The 20,837-nt window shown below is 42.3% G+C and overlaps 1 long non-coding RNA gene across 2 annotated transcripts; it reads left to right on the forward strand.

Annotated features, from left to right (window-relative positions):
* Nucleotides 1–9,391: 9,391 nt before the first annotated feature.
* On the forward strand, nt 9,392–20,568 carry LOC143434595 (uncharacterized). Of its 2 annotated transcripts, XR_013104209.1 has the most exons (4): nt 9,392–9,669; nt 9,796–9,891; nt 17,141–17,229; nt 20,263–20,568. It is a non-coding gene; the product is annotated as an uncharacterized LOC143434595 (long non-coding RNA). The 2 variants fall into 2 exon arrangements; XR_013104208.1 differs by having other exon boundaries at nt 9,392–9,891.
* Nucleotides 20,569–20,837: the final 269 nt, after the last annotated feature.

Consider the following 20,837-nt stretch of genomic DNA (forward strand, 5'->3'; position numbering starts at 1 on the left):
GGCACTTGGACGGCTCTTAAAGGGGACGCGCGAGACGCAGCCACAGACAGCCAAGGTGCTGGACCTGGTGGATGCTGGACCTGGCTGTGCGGGACCTTGGCGGTGCGGGACCTGGCGCCTTGGAGAGCTCTTCTTCACCCTGGCGCTTTTCGGACTGAGCTTGATCCGACGGGCTAGGCAGTTAACAAGGGGGGAATCTGCTGAGCCCCCACTAGGGCTGACTTAGGGACTGTCACACGAATTGCCTCCCTGTCCTCCCACAGCTCCTGGTTCAGTACTAAAGATAATAAACCACCCTGATGCTCCTCAGAAAGTTAACACACCACCATCAAGGACGGGGAGGACGGAGAAGGAAGAGTACAGAGACAAAACAAAAAACTAGTACTGTCTATCTAAACTGGAGTTTCAGCACTAGGAGCATAAGGAAATTACTAGTTATTAGGTCAAGAGACTGGGTATTGTCTTCTTCATCTCGCCACCCCACACCCTTATCAGCCCCCATCCCTGCCTCTAACAAGCCAGGTTCAGCCACTCACCTTCCATAGCCTAATTCAGGATACAATTACCAATGAAACGCAGAAAAAGAGGTTTATTGGGGTTCTCTCACCCATCTCTGCCCAATCTCTCTCACCCATACCTCTGCCAACCCAAGTCCAATTTTGGGGTCCTGCCATGAGGTTTGGGTTTAAGTGGAAGGCAAGAGGTGTACATAACTAAGCAGTCATGCTCAACGTATGTTCTGGTCCACCATCATTGTCTAAGGCTCCAGTCTCTGCCAGAGACCAGCTCCTCTGATGTTGGCAGGAGGCTTCTGACATTTACTGGCTTTTTAGACCGATCCTGGCAGCAGACAGCGACCAGCAAGGCTAACAAATTCTCCATGGATTGAATGATAAGGCAAAGATTTTTTTTTTTAGGATAGCCAAGGGACTCTAAGCATTTGAACTCAAGAACAGAGCAAATAAAGCACTTCTCACTCCTTTATTGTTAAAGCAAGCAAAACACAAGATGATGTTTACAGAGAGCTTAAGCAAATACAAGAACAACAAGGGAAAACACTTGGTAGTATGTCTTGTCATCTTTGGACATGTGGAAAAAAAGCCAAGAATAGTCCTCCCAGGACTTCACCCTTCCCACAGAGATAACGTGGACATCCCAGGGTGTACCCTTCCTGTCTTTGCTTTCATGGGCATCCATTCTTTATAGGTTGTGCAGTAATTTTTAGAAGGCCACCTCGTGGGAACTACATTATGCACTCTGCCCCAAGAACAGTTCCCAGGAAGGTCACAGCTTTCTGACACAGGCTCGACACGGCCTCAGATGATATTCCTGGAGGATATTCCAATCTCTCAGGGTCGGTTATGTTGGCAGTTTAAGAGGCAGAAGCTCCAGTGTCTCTTTAGAACACCTCCATCCCTGCCAGGAAAAGTGTGGCCCCCCTCTTAGTTATTTCACTTCCGTTTTGAGGTAAAGGATTCCTGTTCCTGAAACAAATATAAGCGGAAGTGGGAATCAAGGGTGCTCTGTGTCATCCAAGGAAACAGCTCTCACCTCCTCAAAGGAATAAAAAAACCTCACAGTTTATCCTGGAGCATGTATGAGAGAGATCACAGCATGTGAGTGTACACTCAGGACTCCCTGAATATAAAGTTCCAACGTGGGAGCAGTTTAAAGACATTTTGTAGTTTTACAGAACCAAGAAAGGACTAAATCAAGGCAAGTTTGAAACACATCAGTGGATACCTCAGAGAGATGATTATAGCAAGATGGGGGAAGCTAGTCTGTGAATCATCAGATGTTCTCTGATGACATTCTTAGCTTTTGGGTTGGTGGAAGATATTAGCCCGCTAAGTTAATAGATTTCAAAAGCTGGGCTTGTGTTTGTTTGCTTTAATCTCTTAGTCACAGAACGTTAGTTCTGACACAGAGGTGGGTAAGCAATGGGTGTTCCAGATAAAGTAATTAGCCTCTGGACTTGTAACAGTCCAGTCTCTCCATGATGTTGCAGTTCTAATCAGTCTCTGTAAACATAGCCTCTTACAAGAAGGTCTCATTCACAACTGCATTTAGTCAGTGACAGGCAGCCACACACGGGAACTGGTGGTTTGATTTCCATGGCCCTTCATAACTGGGATGAGATGCACCCATCTGATCCGATCCTGTGGTAGGGGGAGGGTGAACAGAGAAGCAGGTGTTAACTGGGCCTGTGTAGTAAAGTGTAAGCAACCAAGAGTTACAGAAGAGTTGATTCTTGTGCTTTAATTCTGTCTTCCTGTGATGACGTGCTAGAATTTCAAAAACACTATTCAGTAAGTTACTCTTGAGTGTTGACCCAAAATGGGACACCTATCGAGCACTCCGTCAACTCAAGGCACAGAGAGCATCATAGAAGATGGGGTGTAAAAGTCAGAGTATAGGAAGGAGTGCCTCAAAGGGCTAACTTCTAGATAGAACACTGTTACAGTCATAAAGTCCCTGCTGCTATGGTCACCTATACAAGGTCAAGCTGAAAGATCAGTCAACTTGGTCAACATTTCAATAGTTGAACTTAGAGGGTTACAAAAACAATTCCTTTAAGAGAGAGAACTTGAGGCTGAAGAGATGGCTCAGCAATTAAGAGCACTGGCTGCTCTTTCAGAGGTCCTGGGTTCAATTCCCAGCACCCACATGGCAGCTCAGAACTGTCTGTAACTCTAGTTCCATAGGATCTGACACCCTCACACAGACATGCACACAGTCAAAACACCAATGCACATAAAATAAAAATAAATAAATAATTATTTAAAAAGGAGAGAGAGAAATAAAGGTTAGTGAGAGGGGAGACTTTGAAATGGTTATAATCAGGATATGATATATGACATTGCCAAATAATGAATAAATTGTACTAAGAGTGTATGTTCAGGAACCAGCAAGATGGCACCTATGGACAAAGGTACTTGTCTCCAAAACTGACAATCTGAGTTAAATCCCAAGATCCCATGTGGTAGAACAAGAGAATCAACTCCAACATGTCCTCTGACCTCCACAAGTGCACCTTGAGAAACACAGGCATATACATACCAAATAAATGTAGTTAATTTCTTTTTAAAATTTCCTTTACATTTTTTCATACAATAGATTTAGATCATATTCTTTCCCTCCCCCCAGCTCTTCCCAGATTCCCTCACCTCTCCCTACTCACTCTGCTTCATACTCTTTCTCTCTCTTTAACAGACAAACAAAGGCACATGCACATACACAAACAAAATGAAAAACAAAACAAAAACCTCACGGAGTTCGTTTTGTGTTGGCCAACTATTCCTGAGTACTCTGTAGCTTCCTGGCCAGGGATGGTACTGTGGACAGGTCCCTCTCTCCATGCTGGGATTTTAATTGCATGTACTGAACTTCTGCAGGTCTTATTGGCGCTGCCACAGTCTCTGTGAATTCACAGGTCTATTGATCCTGCTGTGTCTGGAAGATGTTGTTTCCTTGGGGTCATCCATCACCTTTGGCTCTTGTAATCTCTCTACCTTCTCCTCCACATAGATTCCTGAGACTTGAGAGGAGAAGTATAATACAGACATCCCACTTAGAGATGAATGCTTCAGAGTCTCTAAGGATCTGCATGTCCTCCAGTGTGTGTGCTTTAAAGATGAGTGCTTCAAAGTCTGTCTCTGAATGTGGTGCAGTGTGTGTGCACTCTAGTTGCATAGTGTTGATTCCCATCTGTTTCAAGAAGAAGCTTCTCTGATAAGGGTGTCAAAATGCTCTGACCTATGAATGTAGTAATACGACATTAGGAATCATTGTTTTGCTATGTTAATTTATTGGAATAATTATAGTAGACTTTCCCCCAAGCCCATAGCCTATTAAGCTTCAGGTTTGCTGCCTCATTAACAGTGTCGGGTGTAAGTCCCATCTCTTGAAGTGGGGCTAATTCCAAATCAAAAGGTGGTTGGCTGGTTACTTCCATAGAATTTGTGACACTATTGTACCAGTATATTTTGCAGACAGGTCATAGCTGTAGGTCGTACTTTATAGCTGGATGACAGTGATAGTTACCTTTCTCCGCTGGTAGTATGCAGGATACCTTCCAGCATCATCAATGGTAGTCAATAGGGATGAAACCTATATGTGAGCATCAATTCCGTTTTCCATGTCTGATGACATAAGTATATGGTGTCTTCAGCCACAGAGTCTTACCAGTAGGTTACGGCAGACACAAATAACACTGGGAATAGCCTGGAATGTTTGGCCAGTGACTCACAGGATGTAGCCTATCATGATGCTGGGCGTTTTCTTTGTCAGCATATGATGTCTAGTTGGGCACTCTCTCCCCTCCCCATTATATAGTAACTATTTAAGTTTTATTAATATATCTATGAATTATAGAAAGTTTCTACAGTTGTAGGTGTCTACATGGCTTTTCAAACAGCCTTTAGTGTTAGCTCTCCCTTTCCATATTCTGTCCTATACCCTGTCTTGCCATTCTACTTCCTATTAAATCCTTGTTCTGATTTCCTGTTTATGACACTCTATTCTATTTGCCCTTCCTTGCATCTCCACTTAAATTTCTATCTTGAAGATACAGTATATTTTTGGCCTCTTTTCCAAAAGTCGGGTGTCTATAGACATGTGGAGTTATGTCTGGGTCTTCAACTATATCCCATCAAGATGCCCATTTTCATGCCAATATCAAGTGTCTTAGTTTGGGTTTTATTGCTGAAAACAGACACGATGACCAAGGCAGCTCTTATAAGGACAAATTTAATAGGAGCTGGCTTACAGATTCAGAGGTTCAGTCCATTATCATCAAGGCAGGAGCATGGCAGCATCCAGGCAGGCATGGTGCAGGAGGAGCTGAAAGTTCTACATCTTCATCTGAAGGCTGCTAGCAGAATACTGACTTCTAGGCAGCTAGGACTAGGGTCTTAAAGCCCACACCCACAGTGACACATCTACTCCAACAAGGCCACACCTTCTAATAGTGCCACTCCCTGGTGCCAATAGTTCCTGGCCCAAGTATATGCAAATCATCAATGGTACCATCATTTGAGCATGCTAACTTTATTACCATAGATGCCTAGTATAATTTTAAATCTGGGGTGTTGATAGCTCCAGCAGGTCTAGAATAGATGTTTCTTTTATGGAACTGGGTTCCCTTGTGTTTGGTGCATAAATTTTAGAACTGCAATATCCTCTTGATATATTTTTCTCCTTTAATGATGTACTATCCTTCCCTTTTCTTTTAATCAAGTTTTTGAAGTCTATTTTGTCATATATTAAAATGGCTGTGCCTATCTGTATGTCTGTCTGCGTGCCTGTCTGAGTGCCTGTCTGTATACCTGTCTGAGTGTCTGTCTACGTGCCTATGTGCACCTCAGTTCCACTTGCTTAGGATACCTTTTGTCATTCTCTTACTCTAAAAGGTGATAGATGTCTGTCTTTGATCATAAGGTGTGTTTAGGTAGTGGAAAAATGGATGCTTTTAAAAAAAAATGTAATGTTGTTACCCTAATCTGATAGACTGTGGACAAGTGCAATGATACTTGGTTTTTAGTCTTGGGTTACTCTGGATTTTAGCATTGGTCCCAGATCTGAAGTTCTGTTTAGAACCCTGGGTTCAGACTCCAAGGAATCTCAGTTAGGCTCAGTGTGTGGGGTGGGAGATAGGCATTGGAAGTGAACTGACTCTGGAGGTCTCTGAAGCAGGACTTGGAGTTTGGCTCTACAATGTGATGAGGGGCAGACCTAGGAGTACCCTGGGTCTTGCTATGGATGGTAGACATTTCCAAGGTGAGGGAGGTATGCTGGGAGGAATAGCCGCAACACGCTTGCAAGATGGACTAGTGTAACTTAAAGAGCTCAGAATGGAGGGGGGTAGTAGAGCATAGGTAGGCTATCTGTGTCCCAGTCCAGTGTAGTGGCTGTGAGGTCCCCAGCACAAAGCAGTTCTATGTTCAGCAGGGTGCCACAAGGAAAAGGAGATGGTCTAGAAGGAATGGCTGAGGAGACTGGTGAGGAAGAACTGGAGGAATGGGGGACCATGGGTTCCTACTGGGACTAAAGATGGGCTGGGAGGTAGGGCTGAGGTGGGCAACAGAGGCCATTCTCAGAGCATCCACCAGAATGGTGGGGGGGCGGGAGGAGAGCACAGGCATCCTGATTGGGCACTCGGTATAGAGTGTTTCTGCAGTTGGCATGGAGTCACAAAGAAATGAGACAGGCTAAGGAGTGCTTGAGGGCGGTGGTAAAGAACCAGGAGACCATGGATCTATACCAAGAAGCTGAGTCCCAAGAGGATGACAGGCTCTAAAATTTTTTTTAAAACATTAATCCCTTACTTTTTGGTTAAAAGTTGAACTGTTTTACAGACAACAATTTGAAGGTTCTACAAAAGAACAACCTACACAAGTAAATATTTACGAAAAGCTGACTTAAACAGTTGTTTACAGATTATGGTGATTTGAATGAGAATGGCCCCCATAGGCTCATCTATTCGAAAGTAACCAGGGATTGGCACTACTTGGGAAGGATTAGGAAGTGTGGTCTTATTGGAGAAAGTGTACATCTTGGGGTGGGCTTTGAGGTTGCAAAACCCATGTCAGGCCCAAGTACGCTCTCTCTCTCTCTTCTCTTTCTGTGGATTAGGCTGTAGCTCTGTGCTACTTCTTCCGGACCATGTATGCCCGTGTGTCACTGTGCTTCTGACCATGATGATAATGGACTAAACTTCTCAAGTTATAACCAAGCCCCCAATTAAATGCTTTCTTCTGTTAAGAGTTGCCTTGATCAAGGTATTTCCTCCAATAGAAGAGTGACTAAGATACAGATGTACTCCTTAGAGGACCAATGGCCAGTGCCTTTTAACTTATTAGGAAGCACTGCTTGTATATGTGGTATTAGATCATGTCTGATTATTTTTGCTTACAGATAATATCCATGATATAATTAGAAACACAAGGATACAGACCTGGAGAAGATGAGGACCACTAACAAATCTAGTTTGGAGGACACATCTTGGAAGATTGTTTTTTGTGAACTTTTCCTCTTAGAAGTCTTATGTAATACCACACACACATAAATGTGTTTGACATATAAAGAAGCCAGCAACCATTAAACATGATCACACAGAAGAACTCTGCAGAGGCCATATATGCATTAACGTTCTAATTTTGAATAAAGATTTAGAATTTTTGAGTCAGTAGGAAAATAGGCCTTGATCATGAACAAAACTGGAACATTAGACTTGTTACAAGCTTAGTGCTGGTGGGCTGGTGAAATGACTCAGCAGCTGAGAAAGCTTGCTGCTCTTACAGAAGATCTGGGTTCAAGTCCCAGCACCCACATAATGATTCACGGCTGCCTATAGCTCCCGTTCCAGCAACCTTGTCTCACTTCTGAGGGTTTCTGCACACATGTGGTGCACACACATACTCATTAAGAAGATAAATACCTTCTAAAAATGTAGTGCTGGGGACCACAGACAGACTCAGTTTCTGGTGCATGAGCGCATACCATATTTGCAACAACAAAATGGTCAAAGCAACAGATGGCGACAAAGACTTTAGTGTAGACAAGGTCTTTAGACACAGCAGGACTTCCCAAGTGGCATATTTTTCAACTGAATAGCACTGGCTAAAAATAGTAGAGATGCCAAAAGAACTTTACTGACACATGTTGCATCTCCATGTGATTCATGTCTGTAACACAGAAGGCTTAGTCGCCACTTTGAATAGATGGCATGTATGCGCTTTAACTCTCAAGGTTTGCATACTTCATAATATACATATATAAACATATATGCATATATATGCACACACATGCACGCACATTTCTAGTCACAGATATATAGGGCATTAAATGTACTTAGATCACTTTTTATAAAATGTTCACTAAATATTTTGGCATGAACCTAGTTTGTGATTTCTTTTTTCAGTACTGAAGATTAAAATAGGAGTCTTGAGCATGCTAGGCAAGTGTTTTGCCTCTGTGATGGTCAACTTAACAGCTCTAGAATTACCCAAAAAACAACCTGAATGATGTCATCAAGGAATTCCCCTATTACCTTTGATCTTAGATGTCAAGTCAACATAAGTGAAAAGAAGAAGACTCAACTGAAGAGCTGTCTCTATCAGACTGTCCTTAACTGAAGAGCTGCCTCCATCAGACTGCCTCAACTGAAGAGCTGCCTCCATCAGACTGGCCTGTGGACATGTTTGTGGGGGTATTTTCTTGATCGCTGCTTGATATGGAAGGAGGAACCAGGTCACAGTGGGAGATGCCAAATCCAGGCAGGTGATCCTGAATTGTCTAAGAGAGCAGGGTGAGCTCAAGCTGGAGGGAGCAAGCCAGTGAACAGTGTTTTTCTGTGGTCCCTGCTTCAGTTCTTGCCTTCTGGTTCCTGTCCTGGCTTCCCCCAATGATGGACCATATCCTGTAAGTAGGGAAATAAATACCCTCCTTCCCAAGCAGCCTTTGGTCAGTGTTTTATCACATGATCGAAAAGCAAACTAGGATGCCTGTTATCAAGACCGCCACTAACATGCCCCAAGGATGAACTAGTCCTGTTCACCCTTTTGACACTGCAGTACAACACTGCCATCTACAAACCTCACACTCAATAATCACCCCCACCCAGGTACCAAAAAGTCACAGAACATCTCATCATGTTTTAAGTAACTTTACCATTTTGTGTTGGTAAACTTGGTAACTCATAAACACCCTCAGTCACATGCCGAACTTAGAGCCATGCCTTTTCAGACTTCTCGTTTTGCTCAGCTCAAAATAAGTTTTCCTTTCACCTAGCCATGAGTCTGGTAAATAAAGTTAAACATTAAATACTTCTAATGATGTCCCTGGATGGGGCTGTGGGCTTCCTCATGTTCCAAGGTATTTATTAACTTAAGCCCCATTTTTTCCTCTCAGGAAGGGCAATGGCCAGATCATTGCTTTCAGGCGATCTCTGTCACACTCTGGAGATGGGAATGGCCTGTTTATAGGCTGTTATTTGAGTTTTAGGCTTTAAGGCTGAATGCAATGAAGAATTATGGTACAGCTGGCAGAGCCTGTAGGCAGCGTTGACTCCAGGGGATCAAATAGCATATATCACTTCAGAGATGCTCAAAACCTTCTAGGGGTATAACATCTGGAGAGAGCCACTGACTAAAGACAACAAAGTTCTAGGCAATGCAAATTCTGGTTCTGCTGCAGAGGGCACTGTAGTTGTAACGAGCATAGTTCCCTTACTTGGTTGATTTTAATATAAAAATCTTGTTCTCAGAGAAAGTCACAGATGACTGACTATTCCTGGTCTTTTTATGTCACCAGCTGATTAAACTCTATTCGTTCATCTAATAAACAACCAGCAAAGCTGCATTGGAATCCTCTGAGTTAGAAAGACGGATTCCTACACTGTCTGAGGCTGAAACAGAGGAGGAAAGGCCAGCCTCAAGGACAGGAAAGCAATAAGACAGAGCTCGAGGGACAGGAGGCAGTTCAGGGCCGGTGATTTCAGCGACTCTTTCTTACCTGTGGACTTCGTTTAAGTCCAGCCTTCAGAAAGAGGACTGTGTGAGCCGGGTCTGGCCCTGTCAACAAACAATCCTCTGCCAAACAAGTCAGGAAGAGACTCATTTAGCAGAGCACATGAAGAAATCTATCTACAGGAGTGAGCTGATGGAAAGGGTGAGTCTTGGCTAGGCCGTTCTGACCCAGTAGGGGACAGTCTACAGAATGATTAGATTCTATGAGTGAACTTGAAACATCCCGAAACGCCCAAGGAGCCAGACCTCACCGCGCATGCACCCACAGGCTCCCGGTGAAGAACTGCAGGTCCTGAAACCCGGAGTTATGGAGTTACGTTTCAGGAAGGAACGATGCTGATGCCTTAGAAGCAGAAATCACTCTGTAAGCACTCCTGGCTTTACCCCCATGTGTTCCTATTCTGTAAATTCAAATTAAGCAAGTCACAAAAGACCTTCTAGTGGGCTCTGGTGGCAGGGAAGCTGGATATGGGGAGGGTGCATAGTACCTGGCAGTTAATCTTTCTTGGCTCATCTTCAAGTGCTGCTTTTACCCTATAGGGTCCCTATAGATTCCGCTTACTGAATCATCCTTACTTCTTGGCACACCATCCGTGTGCAATAAATATTTTACTGGTAGGCTAGAGAGATGGTTTAGCAGTTACGAGCACTGGCTTCTCTTCCAGAGCTGAGTTCAGTTCCCAGTGTTAATTCTTACTCGTTGGTTGAGAATAAAACTATCACTACGAATTTTGAGGCAAATTTGAAGCAAGCTTTATTGAATACTGGCCAGGTTCATACTTGGGATTCCCAGAGAACGGCTCCAAATTACTTTTGCTAGAGATTTACAAAGGCAAAAATCCAAAAGGCTATGTACCTCTCACCTTTGTCCAATCAGAGGCAAGTATACATCCTGACATACTTCCTGTTGACATATCTCCCACCTACACGTGAACGTCCCGTGCCGTTTGGATAACCAACCTTGTTTACAGAAATGAAAACATGCGGCTTGTTATCTATCGTGCATGAACACCAGCCCCCAGCATTCCAGGAAATTCTCTGTCCTTAGACAAGTGGGGCTTACAGGTCAGAGGTATTTTTGTTTTATGGATTTCTGACGCACAGCAACTTAAACGTCAAACACAACTTTAGGCATCCCACGCCAATCCCCAAAATTGTGGCTCATAACCAACTGTAACTCCTCCAGGCGCAGGAGAGCTAATGCTTTCTTCTGGCCACCTCGGGCTCTAGGCGTGCCTGTGGTGCACAAACATCCATGCAGAGCGAACAGCTACATGCGCACGTAGAAATCAAACAAAATAAAATCTTAATGGTTCTTCAAACAAAATAAAATCTTAATGGTTCTCCCTGTATTGTGGTGGTCAGAGTCTTTACTGGTGTGTTCCAGATTCTATAGCCCTATAAATAAATAAATAAATAAATAAATAAATAAACAAACGAATGAAAAAAAGAGAAAAGAAAAGAAGAAATGCACTTAAGCAGCCATTCAGTGAAAACTCTGTAAAAGTCTATCATTTTTGAAAATTCAAGATCATCAAGGCCTTCCCCTTCCCTCCAGGAGCTTGGTGTCAGAGAGGACAGTTTGTGCGGTGGTAAGGTAGGTGCTTTGTCTGACTCTGACTACCTGCTTCTACAATTTATTTATTTATTTATTTATTTATTTATTTATAGTAACCTCTTCTTAGTTTCCTCTTATTGAAGAAAAAAAAAGTTTTTTTCATACTATATATTCTGACTATAGTTTTCCCTCCCCCGAACCCTCCCAGTTCCTTCCCCACCTTCCCAATTATCTGGACCTTACCCTTTCTGTCTCTCCTTAGAAAGCAAACATGAGTCTAGGAGAATGATGATGATGATGGTGGTGGTAGTGGTGATGATGATGGTGATGGTGATGATGGTGATGGTGGTGATGATGATGATGATTTCTGGCAATAACTTTTTGCAAGTCTGATTAATCAGAACTTCAAATGATGAAAACAGGAGATAAAAAACAAAAAACAAAAAACAAAATCCCAACTGGCCAGGTAGAGTAGGAACCCCAAAGCATCAATTCCTAGAATTAGGCCAGGGATGGGGGATGAGGTGGGGGGGGGGGCAGGACTTGAGAGATGGCTCAGTGGTTAAGAGCACTGGCTGTTCTTCCTGAGGACTTAGTTTGATTCGAAGAAGCACCCACATAGCTGCTAACAACTGTCTGTAACTCCAGTTTCAGAGACTCGCATGCCCTCTCCTGGCATGACCTGTGCACACATATAGTGCACAGACATACATACAGCCAAAACACTCGTACGCTGTATGTGTATAAAGAAATGATGTATATGATTGATGGATGTGATGGATGTGTTTGTGCATTTGGACGAGGAGTGTAAACACAGTAATAGAGGAATAGAAATAGAGACAGTTTATGGAGGAAAAGAAAGGGATTAATAAGTTCAGGAACTGGGACATGGGACAGGTCAGATGTTCAAAAGCTTTGCACTCCACACACCATGACCTTCACAGGTCATTTACACAGGAGCGAGTTCTTCTAGTGTTTGGAGATTGTAGGCACTTTGGACATGCTCTAACTTGTTAACTGTTGGGTTGATAGGGGTTTCCAGTCTCCTCTGACATTGGTTTGTCCCCTATGTTAATCATGATGCATCATTAGTCACACCTGACTCTCCTGAGAGCTGTGGTCCCAGAAGTCTTTGGGGGAGATGAAGGATGATGACCATTTTTCTGTACCTTCTTCCATGCTGGTGAGAGGTGAAGTCCTTGTCTAAGAGGAGCCGAACTCTGTCCCTAATTGCCCATCTTTGGACACTGAAGTAGGAGTTGGTTGAAGTCCCTGTACCATGGGAATTTAGCTAAAAATTGTTCTATATCCTAAGAGGTGTGGGTTTTACAAGATTGAAAATGCTGATCGGCAGCCCCAGGAGTGAGAGCGGACGAGCTGGACCATGCTTGCCCCAGTAGTGAGAACAGGATGAGCTGGACCATGCTTGCCCCAGCAGTGAGAGCAGGACAAGCTGGACCATGCTTGCCCCAGGAGTGAGAGCAGAGGAGCTGGACCATGCTTGTCCCAGGAGTGAGAGCAGAGGAGCTGGACCATGCTTGTCCCAGGAGATTCATCCTCGTACCGCTTGCTTCTGATGATGGGATCCCAAATTTAGTTAAAGAATGGTTATATATTGAGAATGTGGAAAAATACAAAATACGCATTGTGAAGCAGATCAACAGGGAGCCAGTGTGAGATTAAAGCACTGAGTGCCAACAGTTCCAAGAGGATATGCACATACCAACATGGACACACACATACACACGTGCACACGTGCACACATGCACATGTACACACACACACACACACACACACACACACACACACACACACGGGAGCCAGTGTGAGATTAAAAACATTGAGTACTGCCGGGCGGTGGTGGCGCATGCCTTTAATCCCAGCACTTGGGAGGCAGAGGCAGGCGGATTTCTGAGTTCGAGGCCAGCCTGGTCTACAGAGTGAGTTCCAGGACAGCCAGGGCTACACAGAGAAACCCTGTCTCGAAAAACCAAAAAAAAAAAAAAAAAAAAAAAAAAAAATTGAGTACCAACTGTGCCAAAAGAAAAATGTTGAAGAATGCATATATGCACATACCAACACACACACACACCACGGACATATACACATACCACATGGACACACACATACCACACTGACACAAACCATACAGACACAGAAATACATACACATCACATGTACACACACACACACACACATACCACACTGATACACACACACACATGCTTCACAGACACACACACTACATGGATACACATACTACATGGACACACACATACATACACATACTACACTGACACACACATACCTCACAGACATGCACACATCTAAAAATAAAGAAAAATAAAAAAATTTAGTCCAGAAAACTAACATATAAGAAGGTTAAAATTACTGTTAGATTTATAAATAAAACTTAATTTTGAATTGAAGGCACATTGGTCCTCAGCCTGTGGGTCATGACCCCTTTGAGGGGGGTTGTCGAATGAACCTTTCACGGGGTGGCCTAAAACCATCAGAAAACACAGATTTACATTATGATTTATTACAGCAGAAAATTACAGTTATGAAGTAGAAACAAAAATAATTTTATGGTTGAGGTCACCACAGCATGAAGAACTGTATGTATTAAAGGGCCACAGCATTAGGAGGGTTGAGAACCACTGGATTGTAACATCCCCATTTGTGTGTGTGTCTTAACTTCTTTTTTTAGTTTGTATGTGGAAATTCCCTCGTCTTTAAAGTGTTTTAAAGGCTGGAACAGTAAAACTCAGAATAGTAAGGGTTTTATTTTAGAGCACAAGTTGAATTCTTGTCAGCTAGACAGTGGAAGTCGCTCTTCAGCTGTCCTTAAAAGGGGGTCAGTAAAGACCAGGGGTCATTTATCTCTCAAAGCCTCATCTATCAATGATGCTTTTTGATAAAATTTATACACTTCCTAGATATTCATGCTTTACAAATTTATGAAGAGAGGTAAGTATGAGTCTTAGGGTTTTATAACTTTTAGGTGAACTCACCTAATGTTACCCCTTGTAATTGGGCCATGCGAGGGGCAAGTCCTGGGTTTGTTTTTGTTTGTTTGTTTTGGGGATTTTTGTTGTTGTTGTTGTTGTTTTTGCTCTGGGTCATTGCTATTAGCAATGGTCATACATAAGTTTATTTAGTAAGGAATCCAGAGTTATCCATTAAGCCAGGGACTAAGCCCAATGTTGGAAAGAAAAGGATCAGTTTTCCCTGCTACATAAAGTCAGATTTCTGTGAGTTCCAGGCCAGCCAGACCTTTATAATAGAAAGAACCTTGACCTGAAGCACTCTGTGGTCATGTGTAGTCACCTGAGTTGGGCTTTTCTCAGAGAATGCTGCTTACCACTCTTTAAAGCTTTTAAAGATAGGCATCATCGGAGCTGAAGGCTCAGCTGAAATGACAAGGCATTGACCCCTGAGGCAAATCTTTGCAGAGGAGGCAAAGCCCTGCTCCTTACGACTCTACAGAAGGCAACTCTTTCAGTCTGCTGGTTTCCCATAGCTGGGGTGTGCTGCTCCTTTTGAGTCCTCTATTACCACCTGGTATTCTCTGAGTCTATTATCTGCCTGGAAAAATACGTTATTCCCAGGATTAACGTCATTAGTTGAGCTTGTTCTCATGTCTATAAACATTTTCCCTGTGCCTTTTGGACAGTCTTTATTTATGTTGTTGAAAACCACAAAAGCAAATGTATGTTTATTTATTTTTTTTTTAAGAACAACCTAGAGTATGTGGGTCTGATTCTCTTCTTTTGGAGTTTTCTCCTAATGACTGCAGTGGGGTGGCTAATAAAATAAGCACATAACAATATCTGACCTTTGGAAAAATAATAACCTTTATTTATAATAAGATTATCTTAGGGTTACTAGTGCTATGACAAAACACCATGGCCAAAGCAGTTTGGGGAGGAAAGGGGTTTTTGGCTTATTATTCCACATTGCTGTCCATCACTGCACTCCAGACAGGAACTCAGATAGGGCATGTGACTCACCCAGAGGCAGGAGCTGATGCAGAGGCCATGGAGGACGCTGCTCCCCATGGCTTGCTCAGCCTGCTTTCTTATAGAACCCAGGACCACCTGTCCATGGGTGGTACCACCCACAACGGACCCTCCCTTGTCAATCACTAATTTTAAAAAAAATTCCTCCCATTACCTAGAGCATATCAGACTTCTCTCAATTGAGGCTCTCTCCTCTCTGATAGCTCTCTAGATTGTGTCAAGTTAGCATAAAACTAGCCAGGACAAAGTTCATGCATATAAATGCCGTCGTTACATTTTTATCTCCCGGAGTTTGGACGTACTTGGACCTTTGTGATATGCTCAAGCTTTCTGGGGTTGCTTTAACTTCTTCATTTCAAAATAAACTTCCTTTTTAGTTATCAGTGTGTGTCAGATATGGGACGTACAGCCCATGGAAACCAGAGGTATTGAGCCCCCTGGAGCTGGAGTGACAGACAGTTGTAAGCTGCCCCATATGGGTGCTGGGAACTGAACTCTGACCCTCTACAAGAGCAGTGTGTACTCTTAACTGCTCATCCCTCTCTCTAGCCCCCATTTTTTATTTTTGGAACAATTCTTAAGTAAAAACTACCACTTAAAATATTTTCTCCTGTGAATCTCTCTCTCTGTATGTGTGTGTGTGTGATAAAAACTAACTAAATGATATAGAAAGATTGAACAGAAGAGGAAAGATAAAGAATTTCACATGCTTAAACTACATAAAATTAAGTTAATTTGTTATGAGTCTCAAAAATGAGGTAGGGGGTAGGGAGCTTGCCCAGAAAATACAAGGTTCTGGGTTCGAGTCCTAGCTTCCAGAAAGAAGAGTAAATAGATGCTAAAAAGTGAGATTTAATATAAAAACACTGCAAAACCAAGCTTGGCCTTCTCTGTTATACTATCAGTTGCTCTTGATACAGTGTTGGGAATTATTTTCTAAGTAATATGACTAGAAACCTAAGATCGTCCCAGAGGGTTTTATCACCACCCCTGTCTTGGTAGAAAAATTCCAAGTTGAATTTCAAGTTCTTTCTCAAGGAAATCAAAACAATTTTTTATCAGGTCTTTGGTTAGCTAAGAAAGCCAAGTCTTCTCCATTGCTGATGTTTGAATTTGCCTTCTGTTGCTAGACAACACCATGACCATATGTAACATTGGAGGAGGAAACGGTTTATTTCATCTTATAAGATTCAGCCCATCACTGAGGGAAATCAAAGCAGGAACTCAAGCAGAGCAGGCACTTGACACAGGAACCATGGGGGAACACCACTTACTGGCTTGCTCCCAGGCCCGTCATGTTCAGCTACCTTTCTCATGCAGCCCTGGCCCACCTACCTGGGAATGGTACAGCTCACAGTGGACAGGATCTTCCTACCTCCACTAGTAATCACGAAAATGCCCCATAACCATTCCCACAGGCCATCAGTTGAAGCTCCCTCTTCCCATGTGCCAAGTCCATAATTGAGATTAGCCACCACTCAGTCTGTGGCTCTTGGTTTACTTGCTTCTTTCTGAAGCTATGTGTCTTTCTGTATTTGTGCTTGAAGTCTTGTTACTTCAGTTAAATGAACAAATGACCCCTGTACCATTTAATCAAGATTTTTAAACTTTTTGAAAGCTTTTTGACAAATTTCTCCAAATCAGAATCTGAATTAAATTTTTTTTTGAATCTGAAATTTTTCTGGAATCTTCCAGAAAGATGTCAAACTAATTTAGCTCATTTATTAATCTATGGGAAGGACTGTGGGGAAAAAACATGCTCAATTTTTGGTTATATTTACAGAAGTATATGTTCGTAATGTTCCAGAAACTTATGAAACCCCTAGTTAGTCTTACATGCCATAGCAGAATATTTTCAGTCATATTCTAGTTACTTTCTTAACACATTGTATATCATGGAAACACCTGGATTTTCTTGTTAATTGCATTTAATGAGCTATCATCGAATATTTTAACAATCATTTAAAGTCTTCTCATGCAGAGACATGTGCATACAAACTTCTTTTTATAATTATCTTCTCTCTCCTCACAAGGTTTCTCTGTGTGGCTCTGGCTGTCCTGGAATTCGCTCTGTAGACCAGGCCAGCATCAAACTCAGAGCTCTGCCTGCCTCTGCCTAAAGGTAATGCCCCACAACCACCCAGCTACTGATGTCTGCTTAAAGAGCTTCACCCAATGACGAATCAGAAAGTACTTATTCATTATCAATTTCTTTGTTTATACAAGACAGGGTCGCACTGTGCTACTTTGGTTTTTGTAGAACTCCCTATGTAGAGCAGACTGGTCTTAGGCTCACAAAGAAAGACTTACTCTGCCTACCTCTGCCTCTCTGAGTGTTGGGATTAAAGGTGTGCACCACCATGCCCAGCCTGAGCTGAAAGTACTTTGTCTTTAAAGAGATTTATATAAATAACTGACAATTTAGCAAGTACAGGATTCTGGTAACTTTCAGAACTTTTGGATTGGTTAACTCTCATAACTCTAATAAAGAAATTGGTGGGTTATCAAAGTTGCCAGATAAGATCACACAGACCAAGAATTAGTTGCCTGGGACCAAATCAACTGATAGGAATGACTGTATTCTTTATCACTGTTTGTTTACAATAGCTTGGTTTTTCGGTGTTTTTCTTTTCTATATTTTAAATTTTACACTTAAGATAAACATGATGGTGCATACCTTTAATTGCAAAGGCAGAGAAGCAGAGGCAGGCAGAGTCCTGTGAGTTCCAGGCTACCCTTGTTTATATAGAGAATTCTAGTCTAGCCAGTGCTACAGAGTGAGTCCATGTTTCAAAAAAAATTACATGTATTTATTTATTATGTGATGTATTTAAACCTGTACCACAGTGCATGTGTAAAAGTCAACTTGTGGAAGTTGGTTTTGTCAATATACCACAGTTCTCATCCTAAGGTAAATAAAGAATAACTTATTCTGGAGCTATTTTGAAAAACCACAGCCCAGGAACATAGATTTAGGTTACCCAAAATTTTATGTTTACATGTGGAAGTAATTCCATAAAATTTTATAGTTTTATAGAATATAGAAAAGTCATATAGCAAGACAAGTTTAAAATACATTACTGGACCCATCAAGAAGTTTTTCTATAGGTCTAGGACAATATCTGATGACAATCATTAATTTTTGAGTTGTTGGAAGCTAGTGGTCAGCTCAGTTAATAGTTTCTAAAAGGTTTCTATTAGTCTCAAGATGCTGTTGTGGGGTATCCATCAGAGAAGACTACTTGGGCATTGGCTTAAGCCAAGAGAAAGTCCTTATTTGATACCTAGTGATGACACTGGGTATTACAGATCTGAATGTAGCCTCGAGCCTTTCTCGGGATGAGCTTTTAAGCACAAAAAAACCACTATGTTCTAGGTTGATACACTTCAGTTAGCCAGAAGCGGAACTACAGAAGCCAAAAAAAGCAAAGTTATACGTTTAGAGATTTTCCCAGAACTATGGACTTTGATGGATTAGGTCTTTGTTTTTGTCTTGGCAAGTGATGCTGTCTACATGCTGAGTTTCAAGGTCTGAATAGTACTTCCATCATGGAGTCATTTCTGCTAAGGTCTGGGGACCTACTAAGATCTGGGGGCCTGTTACAATGTAGTTCAGACACAATGGTGAGCAGGGAATGGCTGTCCCAAGGTCTAGAATGAGTCCAAGATAGGGTAACTAGCCTTAGACCTACAAGTTCTAATCTTCTATCAGTCTCTGCAGACATAGCTTCTATAGCTTCTCTCCAGATTTTTCTCACTCTGTGGGTCCTGCAGATTGAACTCAAGTTGTCAGCGTGGCACATTTACCTGCTGAGCCATCTCTCTGGCCCTATTTTTCTAGAGTTAGCAAACTTTTTGTCTTTCTCTTCCCTCCAAGTAAGCAATCTAGTATTAGGTAGCCAGACAAGGATCAAATAGCCCTGGCCATTGTGGCCAAATCCATTGTTCCTCGTTGGCTTTGAAACTACCCTGCCCTCATGCCTGTTTTCTTGGCAACACTAAAAAGGGAAACATCAACTTTGATCATATAAAAAAGTAGAGATATTGGAACTTTGTTGAGACCAATTAAGTGACGGCAACCACCTCCCGGTCAAATGAATGACTTCTCCCTCTGGCCCGGGTGGAAATGGAGCATTCTAATTTGTTCCCACAGTTAGAACATTATATCCAGATATCTCCTCCCTTAACAGTTAATCCAACTGGATATGTCAATCACCTAGCCCAGAGACCACCCCTCAGGCAGGCTGATTTCCATAAAGCTACACTAAGAAGTGTGAGCATTAATTATCCGCTTAATGAGACAACGTATTTACTCTTCCCAGAAAGCACCACCAAACCCCACATAGCTGTCTAGGGAGTATCCACCATGTGACCCACCCTCTTCTCTGCAACCTTCCTTTCCTTCCTTCTGTCTTTCTAGCTGAGTCTAACCAACACTTTTGTAGACACTTGAGACTTCTCGCTCCTTCCCTGAAGTTTCACTTCTGCCATACCCTCTTGCTGACCTCCATTGCTAAATACCTGGCTCTCTTTCTCTTCTTCTCCATCTCCCTCCTCCTGGAAAGGGACAATGTTTCCCACGTGCCTACCCTGTCCTTAAGCTTCCTTCTGAATCTATTTCTAAAGTCCTTTATCCTGACTAAAACCTCCATAGAGGAAACCCCAAACAATGTAGTTCTGTGCATGAATTCAATAAGAAACTATTCATTGCAGATGGAAATGACTAAAAACATTATATTACTAAGGCAGACAGAGTCACCTGTGAGACTGATATATATTGACTAAGATATAACCAGATGGCCTTAAGGAAATCATTTTGACTTTATGAGGTGAATAAAATCTCAGAAAAAAAAAAACTGTTTGTGTGATATACACCAGAAAAGACTACTTGGATATGTATGTTTAAGCCAGTAGAAAGTCTTTATTAGCTGGCCGGTGACTACACTGGGTGTTTAGGATCCCAGTGTCACCCCTAGCCTATCTCAGGGTGAGTTTTTAATCATAAAACCACATCCTGGGTTGACATATTCAGTTAACAAGAACAGTTAGCCAGAAGCAAGAAATAGGGAAGCTAAAAAAGGAAAATTACTGTACTCAGAGACTTTCCCAAAACTATGGATTTTGATAGATTAGGTTTTTGTTTTCATTTTGGCAGGTGGTGTTGCCTACGTGCTGAGTTTCATGGCCTGAATGGTAATTCCATCATGGAGTCTGTTGGGAGCCAACTTTTAGCAGAAAGCGGCTAGATCAACTTTGCAGCCATCTGGAACCATATACCCTGATGAAAGACTTGGTTGTCAAAAGCCTATAACAGCTGAAGCACACTCTGATAAATATATTGTTTATCCCACATAGCTTGTTTTGCTGTTTAGTGACCTCAGCTGTATGGTGCACGTGGTAAAGTGTTTTCACCTGTGTTCTCCTGCTTGTGTATATAAATACCTCAGAATTCCCTTTAAGATAGGAGAGACTTGAGAAAATAGAAGAGACTGAATCATACCCTGTCTTGTCTCCATTCTTCGCGTCTCTTGCCCCAAGAGCCACACTCTCTCTTGACCAGAGCACTTAGCACCAAAGCTTTGAGGCAAAGTGTTGAGGCAGAATGTGGGCCTCAACAGGAGTCAGTTGTGCTAAGGTCTGGGGGTATGTTACAAAAACTGGCCTTGGACTTGGCATAAAGACATTCCCAGTATATAAACAATCAAGGAATATCTTCCTGAAAGGCTTGCC

Source organism: Arvicanthis niloticus, chromosome 16 (genome assembly GCF_011762505.2).
Source record: "Arvicanthis niloticus isolate mArvNil1 chromosome 16, mArvNil1.pat.X, whole genome shotgun sequence".
Classification (NCBI taxonomy): Eukaryota; Metazoa; Chordata; class Mammalia; order Rodentia; family Muridae; genus Arvicanthis; species Arvicanthis niloticus.